Here is a 13,679-nt window from a genome sequence, read left to right on the forward strand (position 1 = left end):
CCAACGGGAGAATACGCCAAGTCCTTGTGTAGGACTTGTTAACCCTGTGTAGGCATTGATAGCCTTGTGTAGGCTTCGCCTTCTATAGGGATAGCTCTTGGTTATGTCCTTGTGTAGGACTTATTTGCCTTGTGTAGGCTTCTAAGGTTGTCTTGTATAAACATGTCACATCCTGGATTTTCATTGTTTTGAATTTTCAAAAATCCTTGAAATTTATTTTTAATTAACTTATATTATCACTTACTGACCGTTAGCACTCAACGTTAGCTTATACACGAGTGGTCCAGTTTGCAAAGTCTTTAGTTTTTAAGAGATTCAAATTTGCTACAAATTCATTCATTTATGAAGGTATAGATTCGAAAAATCTAAAATTTTGACAAAACCTCAAGAAAAAAAAAACAGAGAGAAGAAGAAGAAGATTTGAATCCATGGATTCCAGAAATAAACTATTCAGGCCGTCCCAACGGCACTTGCCAAATGCAACCCACCAATGCCAGAATTGGAATCTGGCACTGGTAAATAAAACTACAATTTCAGGCATTTCAGCCATCAAATTTCTTCCAAATTTATGGTAAAGGTCTAATGTATTTGTTTACTCCCACCCACAAAATCTGGGTCCCGATCGTGGCATGGTGACCGTTGATAGCGAATCGGACCCGTGCGACCAAACCCCATAGCCGATCATCTCCAAATTTTGCATGGCCCTTCATCGGGCTATGGAGCACCTATCCTATAAGTTTCATGGCCAGAGGGCCACCAGAACTGCCCCATCAATCAGAATGGACCCCACAAGGTCATTTAGAGACCGGAACCATATGATCAAACCCCATATCCGTTAATCCGTTTGTTTCCAAACTTTGCATGACCCCTCATCGGGCCATGAGTCACCTACTCACCAAATTTGGTGGCTAAGGGGGGTGCTAGGGCCGCTCCAACGCCAATAGGGAGTCTTAGAGGGCCATTGTGGGCATTTTAGGAAACTTGGGGCCAATAGGCCCAATTCTAGGAAATAAACCCTAGCTCTCTCCATCATAACTTCCACCATTCTCTCCCGCATAACTTCCACCATTCTCCAATAACCAAGTTCTCTCCCTACTATTCTCCAACAACCAAGCTCTCTCCCTCATAACTCCCACCATTCTCCAACAACAAAGCTCTCTCCCTCGTAACTTCCACCATTCTCCAACAACCAAGGAGAGTAAAGAGAGAAAGAGAGAGTGAGGGAGAGCAAGGTGGACCTTAGATCGAGGTGGGGCCCAAGAAAATCAAACCCCACAACTCCCTACCTCTTCTCCAAGAAGAAACCCTAATCCACGACCACCCTTTCATTCCGTTGATCTTCTAGGTAAGATCCATCACCCCTCTTTCTTGAAACCCTTGTGATGAGAGGGGATTTACATTGAAATCTAACATACAAATGTTTGCTTTAGGGATTCCGGCCGATCGACCCCGAAATCCGCATTCCTAGGTCATTTTTCAACTCTCCAACGATCCATAGGTGCGGACTATTATCCTTAGGTGGCCTAGCACCAATTATAGTATGAGTCTAATGATTTTGTTTGCTCGGTTGTTGTATTGGAGAATCTAGAGAAACCCTAGGAATTGTAGGTTTGTTGGAATCATATGGAATTGCATAATTAGTTCTCATCTTGATGTTGATCTTGTCTCTCACATGATTTAGTACATGGATGATCATATGCTCTTGTTTGTTGATTTTCTCATATGGTGTTGCTTCATAGTAGATAGGAGTTATTACTCTTGTGCATTGATTCCTTGAGATGTAGGAAGTGCTTAACTTCCTCACTAACCCACACAACTCACATGCACCTTGTTCGTGATAACTTAGCATGCTTGTTAGGAATATTTGCATCGTATGTTGTGATGTATGTAAACATGATACTATTATGCTAGTTGATAATCTTGATGGTTGGCATGTCATGAATCAACATTAAACCCTTGGGATAGTTGGGAACATGAGGAGAGACGGTAGTCCCATCGGTAGGACTATGCTAGGGCTAAACCCGTGGATTTGGGTTGGTGTGTACGGGCGGCAGTAGTTCGACTACACGAGTCCCTTGTACCCGACATCACTCGTTGCATGCTCGCCTGACTCGCGTGGTCTAGCCTACTTACTGACCAACCCCGTTTGTTAACCCTATTTGCTCACATACGTATGGAACCTGGAACACCCTACCACCATTGCAGCCCATCGATAACCACTTGAATGGGACACTGTGTCCGAGCTGTCGTCCTACGCTGGGGCCATGAGCCTCCCCGTAGTGACCGCAGCGATCTCACTTCTCAGAACTCCCCATGTCCTTGAAGTCGGGGATGGGGAACCCAATGGGATCACGGATCGCGGTGCCCTGACCTCGTGCGTTGAGGGGCCCTGGGTATCGTAACCTGTTGAGGGCATTGATACGTGGGGTGTATCAGTTTTCCCAACCTGCTAGATGAATGAAATTAACTAAGAACTCGGATAACATTATCATCGCATCGCATTAGCTAGGTTAGCGACTCGACAGTTGAGGTCGCTCTGAGGGAGTGTTGGTCATACGCGATCGTTAGATGGAGTCGCTCGAGGGAGTGTTGTGGCGGGGCATGCATCATATCATCCATTATGCATACACATTAATAAGATTAGTTTAGTAACTGTGAATGTTTACTTTTCATTAAATTCTTAATATAATTGATGCTTGTTACAACTTAAGATTAATAACACCCACTGAGTTGATCACTCACTCCCACTCTGGGACGGTGTTTTAAAACACCAATTAGACTCTCCCGTAGATGCAAGTGATGTAGAGTACGAGGAGCCTGATAGCGCGAGTCTTGACGAGGAGGATGAGCTGTCTTACTTCCAGCTGATGGGCGGCTCTCCATCGGCTTAATAGGCAGGATTTTGATCGCTAAGCAGTGGGCTCAGCGCTATTCTTTTTGAACATATCATTCTTTTTATGATTTTTGTTGGGCAATGACTTGTGCGACCCATTGATATTATTTCAAACTTGTATATGTTTAACCTCTTTCATTTCAGTAGACTAGTTGTAGTTGTGCTTCATGTTTCAAAAAATTCCATACTGTGCATCTAAACCTGATTAAACGCAAATTAGTAAAAATCAGTTATAAGTGATGTCCTAAGACTCGGGAGTCGAGCGTATGCACGACCCCCAATTTCCAGGGCGTTACAAGACTCCTTAGGTAACATTGTGTAGGTTGTGAAGGTTAATGGTTAACCTGATTTAAAACAATTTGATAGTGAAATCCGGCACACTCCAAGGGGGAGTGCGTCATCCAGGAGTAGAGTAGGCACATAGCCGAACCACTATATATCGTTGTATTTGTGATAATTACTTATACTCACATTTATTGACTAATTGAATGTTTAAATTATGCATAATACAGGTTTGGATATAATGCAGTAGTTAGAGTTTCACTATCTAAGTTGATATCGAGATAACCCTACTTAAATCATGTTAAAATTGGTAGAATTTTCATTTAAGAAGGATTAAAATTTAAAAAAGTCTTATTCACCCCCCACCAGGACATTTGGTCATACATCCATACTTTGATAACAGCGGTCCTACCGCAATTTCAGTAAACAAGCTCATGACTTTCCTTAATGACAAGTTACCATATTATGATCAACCTAACTAAGAATTCATAGATTTGACAATGTTATACCAAAAATGCTGATGATACCTCTATGTAATGTGCTGACAGACTTGGATATGTGAGGTCGGAATATGCCACCGTCAATGGGCATTGGGAGAATTGGAAAAAAGATCAATTTAACAGCTCAAATAAAAATGAATTTAATCATGACATGCATGTTGTGGGGCCATTTATTGTTCACACCCCAAGTATAGAGTTGTGATGTAGTAATAATCTTGGTAAGACCGAGGTCGAATCCACAAGGACTGAGCCTTGTACGTAATCTAAAAGTAACCAGAACTAGAACTAGAAGAAGATGAAATCTAAATCAAGTGAATATGAGGGAATAATGGTGAAATATTAATCTAAAACTTGTAAATTCAAAGGTAGGAAACTAGGGTGCCAAGGATCCACTTGTAGAGATCAGGGAGATCTACGCTTGATTCATGAACTCAACTGGACTTTGAGTCCCATCTTCATCCAGTTGGAAGATATATCACTAAAACTCAATCTGAACTTCCTTTGATCTAGTTTTTAAGAGATGAGAGGTATGAGAATTAAAGTTGATTCCATCACAAAACCATGCCCATCAAAATTAAACCAATCCACAACCAATCAGAAAGATGTATGATTATTAGGAAGGATTTCATCATCCAACCATGTCCAAGGGGCAATGGTGAACAACAAGGCTTCCTAACTTCACAATCAAAATAATGAAAAGAAAATACTCAAAGCCATCGCAGATCTATTGTAATTTCAGTCACAACAAACCATTAAAAACTAGAAGCATTTCTTATAATCAAACTAAAATCAACATCAGTTCAGTCTAAACATGAATCAAAGCCATAGAGTCCTTCCCATCACCCCACAAGCTTCACTTCTTGGCCCTAGCTAAGAGGTTTAGCCTGACATGATTAGTCTAACCCTCCAAAAATTCGTAAGAAAACAGTAAAATTCTAAACTCTCTCTTTCTTTCTCTCTCTCTCTCTTCCCACGTCTAAGGAATGAATCCCTCCACGTCCTTTTCCTTTCACTTTTGTAGAAGTGGTGAGGGTCAGTGGCTGGAGACGCTAGGAGTCGGTTTGGAGTCGGACGACTCTGTTTCGCAGCAGAGTTCGCAAAAAACACAAATACAATTGCGTTTGGCATGGATTGGCCAACCGATTTTGACATCTGACTTCTTGGTGAGGATCGTGGACACCCTATCTCGACTCTGGACGGTCTGGATCATAGATCCAACCATGATCCTGGTCATACAATGCCCCACTGTGGCCAGGTTTCACGGACGTGCGTAAGATCAACGCAGGAGCTGCCCTGATGTGTTCGGTGGGCCCCACAGTGATGTTTTTGATGAAATCCACCCTGTCCATTGAATTCTTGGCGAAAAACCTGTCGTGAAGGGCTTGTTTTGGTCGAGTTTTGGTGCAGTCCACTGATGTTTTGCTTCCGCCATCCATCCTGCATTTACATGCGATCTGCTTGTGTGTGCATGCATTGGAGCAAAAGGAGATCTTGCCTAGGGTCATCCCCACCCTTTGGACCGAATGGGTGGTCCTGATCGTCCATGTGATAAACAGTGTGGGCTCACTACATGTCCCAGCGTCCGGACATGCGAACGCTGGTGATGAAAACAAAATTTTCCATTTTTTTAAAGGAAAGCTCGGTCAGCCCTTTGGTTGACCGGACTCTCCGTTTGGTGTACATCTTATGCACGTGTACCCGATGTACACACAATGTACATGTGGGGTCCATTGTAATGTATCTTGGGAATCCGTTCCGTTCATCCACTTTCCCATCTAATTTAAATGGTTGATTCAAAATTGAGGCATATCCAGAGATCAGGTGGCCTCATATTGATGATTTATGGGCTGAACTATCCGTTGGGACACTTACACAAGGATCCAATGACTGAAATTTGATGTGTACGGTTAATATAGGGTCCTCAGGCCAGAAATAAAGTTTCAAGCCGAACGGATGGTGGGAACCCTGTGATCTTGCATTCTGGATGATTTTCAGGTCTCTTTAGCGTGAATGGCTTGATTTTCTCATATTTCTAGCATGTAAACTCACCTATCTCGATCCCCTGGGGTCCGTCCCTTGCCTTAGTGATTTATGAGCATTAAATCCATGCTTTTAGTACTCTTTTTTCAGTCCAGGCTCCTAAATGCACCTTGCAACACAAACACGATCAAAATGGACGGTTAAAATAGTATCATGTTTATAAAATTAGGTAATTACTGAGGTCTAATATGCAATATTTGACTCTCAACATTTATGTCAAATAATGATGCTCTTGGGAGACAATTTTCTCTTATACAACCTATTTATGGTTTACAAATATCTCCAGTAGTTAACCACGGACTTGCACCTGCGGGCTAAGAAGAAATTATTAATTTGATAAATGAAGTAATTGACTAATGTCACAGTCAACATACTAATCATCTTATTTATCATAAACTATATCTTGGTTGGGTTAATTAGTTTGCTGAAGTACAAAGGGGACAAAAATATCAAAAATTTTATTGCTTTTCAGAGACACAAATCAGTTTATGGTAAAACATATTGGTCGTTTTAGCATACAATTCGGTGAGTTTTTTACGAATGAATATGTGAAATTGAAATGGTTTGTGAATTCACAAATAGACACCACATTTACATGCTATATTAATTTACCTGTGAATTCGATGTAATCTTAGCAAGATATGGAAGAAATGTTTCATGCTTAGTTTTATTGGACTAAACCTAAGTTTTCCTTAGCCGATTTCTCTCAGCTAAGATAATTGTTCGACGAACAAGCCAAAAAATATAACAGTAGGTGGCAATGTTCTTTTGATAATAAATTAGATATCAAAGAAATTGTTTATGTGAAAGATGCCATGAAGATATTCAGTGATAAGCGAAAGAATTTTATCAGCTGAAAAGATAAGTTAATAGGTATGATAAATATAACAATGTTTGAAGGACCTAGGCTGTTCATCCTTTAAACTATAATTTGGGTGCAAAACAACACAAGTTTCAAAGTGGGTATGATGGAAAATGGCTACGAATGGTTAAACCAATGGAAAATACTATTAATAGTTGGATTAGGGCCATTCATTCTAAATTTCCACAATACCAAATGGAAATGACAAGAATGCAGAAATGCCATTAGCAACAGCAATGAGCAGCCCACAGAAACTTGGAATAACAAAATCCTGCACATATTTGACAAAAATGGTCATTTGCACATGGTCAACTAAATAATATTCATAATTGGACATGGACGAATAGTTCAAATAAGAGGCATAAGGTAGAAAAAATCAATATGCATGAAAGTCGATAACAATACAAGATGAATAAAAGCTTGTTAGTAAAAAGCCAAGTGATTTATTTAAAGAAGATTCAAATCAATATCATTCCCAGAGGAAGAACTGTTGATTGAATAATTATTGGCAAATGCGAAGTTTCTAGAAGCATATGTCAATTTTTAACAAGCAACGAATCTAATGAATAATGAAGAAGATGGTGGGTAGAAACCAACGACCATTACATTTGAAACCTTACTTCCAATAAGGATGAATTGCAATATAGTGTTTACACTCCCTCTCAACTTCTTGTCTCAGCCAAACCAGCTGAATAATATCGAATGAGATGTTAAGGAGGCAAGAACAATGCTTATTAAAGAAAAAATAATTAATGACATGAAAGAACGATGCGAAGAGTTGTATTCCATCACTATTGAACCTGGTGTAAATGCTGAGAAAGTAACTTTTGATCAACCTTCATTGGTAATGTCACAGCATCTCAAACCATTAGTTATTTCAGCTCATATGAACGGATGCCCTATTCCCTGTATATGGGTAGATAATGGGGCATCCATGAATATCTTGCAAATAAATATGCTAAGAAATTTGGGAAAACTTATTTTGATCTAATTATAACGAAGTAACAGTCATAAACTTCACTAATAAGGTAACAAATGCAGAAGGAATTTTATTGATTGACTTAATGGTTAGAAGCAAGAGAGCGTTGACGGCTTTTATCATTATGACTTCATCTTCTAATTATAATGCACTCCTCAGTCGTGATTGGATTCATACAAATTTTTGCATCTCTTCATCTCTTTATCAATTCTTAAACTTTTGGAATAAGAGGAAAAATGAAATAGTTCCAACCAACATTAAACCTTTTCAGGCTAGATCTAACATAGTGAATGCATATTTATATGAAGAAGATTTTGGGCCATTGACTTTTGTTGGATGCGATCAATTTGGCAATTCGACCAGAACATCATTATCAAAGAATCTCATGATTAAGGTGAGGGACATTAGTTCATCTACTAAGAAGGAGATAGCTACATCGGGAACAATAGTTGTGTATTGGCTGGGTCAATCTTATATCATTGAAAAGTCCTCATGAATACAGCCTTAACAAAAAATAAAAAGAGGCTGAGGTTGTGGCCTAATTCATCAGAATTAAATGAGCTCAAGATGGAAGAATTGGGTAGCGGCTGTTTAGTTAACATAATCAAATATTTGCTAGAATATGATGAAATTATTGAAAATGGTATAACTTTTGAAGAATTGGGAGCTACTCCTACAAAGCTTGATGATCCGAAAGCAGATGTGCTAGATCTATTAGTTGAAACTAATTAAGAAAATGACCACTCTCATCAATTGACATGCATTAATGATTGTTTGTCTTCAGATGAACATATGGTAAATGTCGAACTTCTCTAAAACTATAAAGATTGTTTTGCATGGGATTATTATGAAATGCTTGGTTTGAGATGGAAGTTGATCGAACATCAAGTGTCGATTAAAGAATGATTTGACTAGTTAAGTAGCCCCACGAAGGATGACTATGGAAGTCACACTCAAAATTAAGGAAGAAGTGGAGAGACTATTGCGAGCTGACTGTATTTAGCCAATCAGGAACGTAGAACGGATCTCAAATATAGTTCCATTAGTGAAAAAGAATGAAAATTTTGAGTGTGCATTGATTTTAGAGTTTTGAATCATGCTACATCGAAAGATGAATACCCGATGACTATTGCTAATCAGTTAATTGCTCTGGTTGCAAGGCATAAGATAATATCATTCATGGATGGTCATTTCGGTTATAACCAAATTTATATTACATAAAATGATATAATGAAAATATCTTTTTGATGCCCAGGACTATTGGCACATTTTGCTGGAAGATGATGCCATTTGGGTAAAAAAATGCCGAGGCAACCTATTAGTGAGCCATGAATGCTATTTTTCATGATATGATTGGTCATATATTGGAAGTACACATACATGATATAGTGGTAAAATCATGTGATTTTATCGATTATGTGAATCATTTGCAGTGAGCATTTGAATGCATGAGATTGCATAAGCTAAAAATGAACCCAATGAAATATGCATTTGGTGTGTCTGTCATGAATTTTCTTGAATTCTTAGTACATCAAAAGAGTATTGAAATAGACCGTAATAAAATATGAGCTATCATAGAGGCTCAGCTGCCAAAGAACAAAAAAGAGTTGTAAAGGTTCTTTGGTTAGGATAATTATCTTCGTTGGTTCATTTTAAAATTGACAGAAAAGACTAACATTTTTTCCCCTTTGATTAAGTTAAAAGTAGAAGAAATGTTTGTATGGAAAGAATGTCATCAACAGGCTTTCGACAAAATAAAGGATTATTTAGCAAAGCCACCTATTTTGATTCCACCTCGAAAAGAAAAGCCCATTCGGCTTTACATATCAGTAGCTGAATAATCTATTGGTGTTTTACTAGCTCAAGAGAACGATGATTGAAAGGAGCAAGCGGTCTATTACTTGAGTAGACGATTGAATGATGCCGAAACCCGATACTCTCTAGTAGAAAAGTTAAGTTTATCATTATATTTTGCAGCTACAAAATTATGGCATTATTTCACATTCAATAATATCCATGTAATTGCATCTATTGATGTTATTAAATATATGCTAACTTGGCTTATCCTGAGAGGCCAAATTGGAAAGTGGATTTTATCTTTGTTGGAATTAATCTGGTTTATGTTCCTCAAAGAGCCATCAGGAGACATGTCGTAGTTGATTTCCTGGCTGACCATCTAGTTAAAAATATAGTAATGTTGCAAGAGATGGTTGAGAAGTACCATGCGGGTATTCCCTCATGGACACTTTGGTTCGATGTATCAAAAATTGACCAGTTAGTAGGGGCAAGAATTATAATTACCACTCCTATTGGTGAAAGGCAATAGTTCACATTCCATTTAGAATTTGATTGCACCAATAACCCATCTGAGTATGGGTATTCATTATTGGTTTGGATGTGCTAAGAGATTTAAGGGCTAGGAAAATTATTGTATTCGGCGATTCCCAATTAGTGGTAAACCAAGTCAATATGGGATACAAATGTGAAAATAAAACATTGATCCCTTACTTGGTTGTAGCCCGAAAGTTGTTGACCAATTTTAATGAAGTTACAGTAGGCTATTACCCGAGAGAGGAGAATGGTGATGCTAACAAAATGGCATAGTTGCCCTCGAATATGAGACTGCTAGATATAATGGTTGAAAGGACTGTGAAAGTTCAAGTTCGATTATTATCGTCTGTAGAAACATGGAAACCGCATTTAGATATCACCAAGGTGAGATTATGCCTGACTGATTGGCTATTACCTATTATTAGATACTTAAAGAATTCAAGCATGAAGGTTGAGCATAGGCTTCGAAGACCGTTATATAGTTCTGTTTTGATTAATGATCAGATGTTCAAAAAAGGGTATGACGCACTTCTTTTAAAATGTTTGATACCACTGAGGTATTACGGGTTACAGTCGAAGTCCACGAAGGTATTTATAGAGCTTATCAGGTTAGAAGAAAGATTAGGATGTTGGTCTAATAGTATGGGTTTTGGCCTAATATGATAAACTTTTGCGTTAAATATGCACAAGGTTGTCAAACATGCCAGCAACATGGTCCGCGCAACATGCTCCAGCGGCGGAACTACATCCAATTGTGAAATTGTGCCCTTTTCAGGGAGTGACTATTGAGTGTCAAATATTACATATTTTCCCTTATTTATATCTTAGTTTTAAGAACATGATAATTCTTAATGGTATATTTTATACATGTTTGTGTTGCAAGGTGAATCTGAGAGCTTGGATTGAAAAGAATGTTAAAAGCAGGCAAAGGAGGGATCTTAGGAGACCAAGAATGAAGAATTCACATGTCAAAGATCCAAGGAAACTAAGTACAAAAGCTGAAGAAAGGACTTGAAAGAATATAGAATCTAGAGCAAAAAATAAGAAGGTTCAGTCCGACCGAACTTGCACAAAACAGACTAGCAACAAACGATGGAATTCAGTGCTAATTCGGTCCAACCAATGGACAATTCGTCCGACTGAAACCCAGTTCGGTCTGATCAAAGGAAGGATTCAGTGCGACTAAAAGTTCACGAATTGCTCTAGCGCTGAAAGGAGGTAATTAGGCTCGACCGAAGATTAATTCGGCTCGACCGACAACTTAAGGTCGGTCCCACCGAAATCGGGAAACTGTTGAAACAGAATCCTTTCTAAATTCAGACTCGACTTTGAATTCGATTTCGGTTCGACTAAAGGTGACTTAGGTCTGACCGAAGCGTAACACGGAAAGGCTGTAGATTGCATAATTTAAGTCGATTTGCGAAAATTCCAAGTCGGTGCATAAGGTGGAGCTTCAAAAGTATAAATAGGAGTCCCTAGGACATTCCTAGGTATCATCCAAGGTTTAATGAGTGGAACAAAAGGGTGGAGAGCCGCCGCCAAGAGTCTTTCTTCTTCTTCCTTATTTGTTTTTATACTTTTCTTAAGAGTTCTTAGTTCAATCACGTTTATGATTGGTTAAACCTCCTAACTAGGTTTAAGAGGTGAAGCTTGTAGCGTTATTGGGATGTTTACTTTGCTTTAATTCATGTTTATGTTGAACTTCATTGATTTCTAGTTGATTTTAAGGAATACTTTCAGTTTTCAATGGTTTGTTGTGACTCAAATTACAGTATAGCCTGTGATAGCTTTGATTATCTTCTTTTCTATTTGAGATTGTGGGATTGGTAAATCCTGTTATTTGTCATCGTCTCCTGTGCATGGTTGGGTGACGGAATCCCTTCCTAATCTTCACAATCCTCTTCCATTAAGGTTATATCAATGACAAGTTCAGAGACTTGACCATCTCTTTCTCTAACTGGATAAGATAGGACTCTGATTCTAATTGGATCTCTTGAATCAAGTAAGGTAGAATCCCAATTACTACAAGTGGATCCTTGGCACCCTAGTTCCCACCTTTAAATTTATAAGTTTCAATTACAATAATCACAATTACTCTCTCTATCAATTCAGATTTAGATTTAGATCTTCTTCTAGTTCTACTTCTAGTTCTTTTCAGAAACATACGAGATTAGTCACAATGGATTCGACCTCAGTCGTACCGAGATTATCACTACATCGTGACCCTACACTTAGGGTTGTGAACAAGTTATTGACATCGTTGCCGGGGACTGTTGTTGCATCTTTCTGAATTTAATTAGTTTTATAATTAGGTTACGATTAGGATTAACTTTCTGTTTTATTTTTAGGTTAGGAATTTTGCTGCTTTGTTTCTAGAAACTAACTTTGTTCTCAGTTTTGTAGGATCCTAACCTAGCATCTCCTATTTGGTAACTTTGTTCTTTCTCTCTCATACTTCTTAATTGTTGTAGTTTTAAATTCTTAGATTTTAAAATAGATTTTGAACTTGAAGGCTGAGAGTGTTTCATGCCCAAGTGGGTTCGTGACAACACTCTATGTCTTTTGAGTGTAGGAGGATTAGTCGAAGGGTTGCCTATCCATCACAGGACTAGACACCACTTGAGATCCTTAGAGTCAATAGAAGTGATAGCTACGAATCAACCTCAACCTCCAGTTGAGGAAGCCCAAGATGAGAATGAGGTGCATCATGTACCCTCGCCTCGTACTTTACAAGACTATTTACAACATGTGAGGGTGAGCACACCTTCCTGTATGTTTTTTTTCAGAAAATACAGGAAATATAGATATCAAGCCAGGAGTGTTCCAACTCCTTCCAAAGTTCCATGGACTTGAATTTGAAAGTCCGTATCTACACCTGAAAGAGTTTAACGAGATAATACCCACTTTATATTTTCCTAATGTGTTTGAGGACATGATCAGAATGAAACTCTGCCCTTTCTCCTTAAAAGAAAAAGCTAAGACGTGGTGGCATTCACTACGTCCATGATCTATTAGTAGATGAAATGACATGACAAGGGTGTTCATAAAGAAAATTTTCACATATCATAAGATGAACACCATCAGAAAGTCAATCATTAACTTTGCTCAAAAGGAAGATGAAACATTCTTCCAATGTTGGGAGCAGTTCAAGGATCTTGTCAGTTCATGCCCACAATATGGTTTTGAAACCTGGCGCATAACAAATTTCTTTCATGAAGGACTGACATCTTCCATACGCCAATTCGTTGAGACAATGTGCAATGGGGAACTCATGAAGAAAGATGTTAATGATGTGTGGGATTACTTTGACAAACTTGTTAAAACCGCACAATTATGAGACATCTCCCCAAGACTTAGCACCACTTCCAAGCCTACTCAATCAAAGGAGAAAGGTGGAATATATTTGTTGAAAGATGAAGATGACATAAATGTTAAAGTGGCTAATCTCATAAGGAAACTCAAGGCCATGGAACTTAAGAAGGATAAGACTAAGGAAGTTGTTTGCGGTATTTGTGCTTGCAATGTTCATACAATTGAAAATTGTCCAACAATACCTGCTTTTCAAGAAATATTGAACGAGCAATCGAATGCCGTAAACAACTACCAAAGGCCTTTCAAAGGACTCACTTTAAACACATACAATTTCAATTGGAGAAATCATCAAAACTTTAATTGGAGGAATAGACAAACTACTACTCCTCAAGGAATCCCTAACCAATTCTTGAATCAAGGAACACATCAAGAGGAATCGGTTCAAAATCTCACACAAACTCAAGAGCTCATCTAGCAAAG

General features: G+C 38.4%; 1 non-coding gene across 1 annotated transcript; it reads right to left on the reverse strand.

Annotated features, from left to right (window-relative positions):
- Positions 1 to 12,963: 12,963 nt before the first annotated feature.
- LOC131241696 (small nucleolar RNA R71) lies at positions 12,964 to 13,070 on the reverse strand. The gene has a single exon (XR_009169252.1). It is a non-coding gene; the product is annotated as a small nucleolar RNA R71 (small nucleolar RNA).
- Positions 13,071 to 13,679: the final 609 nt, after the last annotated feature.

Source organism: Magnolia sinica, chromosome 3 (genome assembly GCF_029962835.1).
Source record: "Magnolia sinica isolate HGM2019 chromosome 3, MsV1, whole genome shotgun sequence".
Taxonomy (NCBI): domain Eukaryota; kingdom Viridiplantae; phylum Streptophyta; class Magnoliopsida; order Magnoliales; family Magnoliaceae; genus Magnolia; species Magnolia sinica.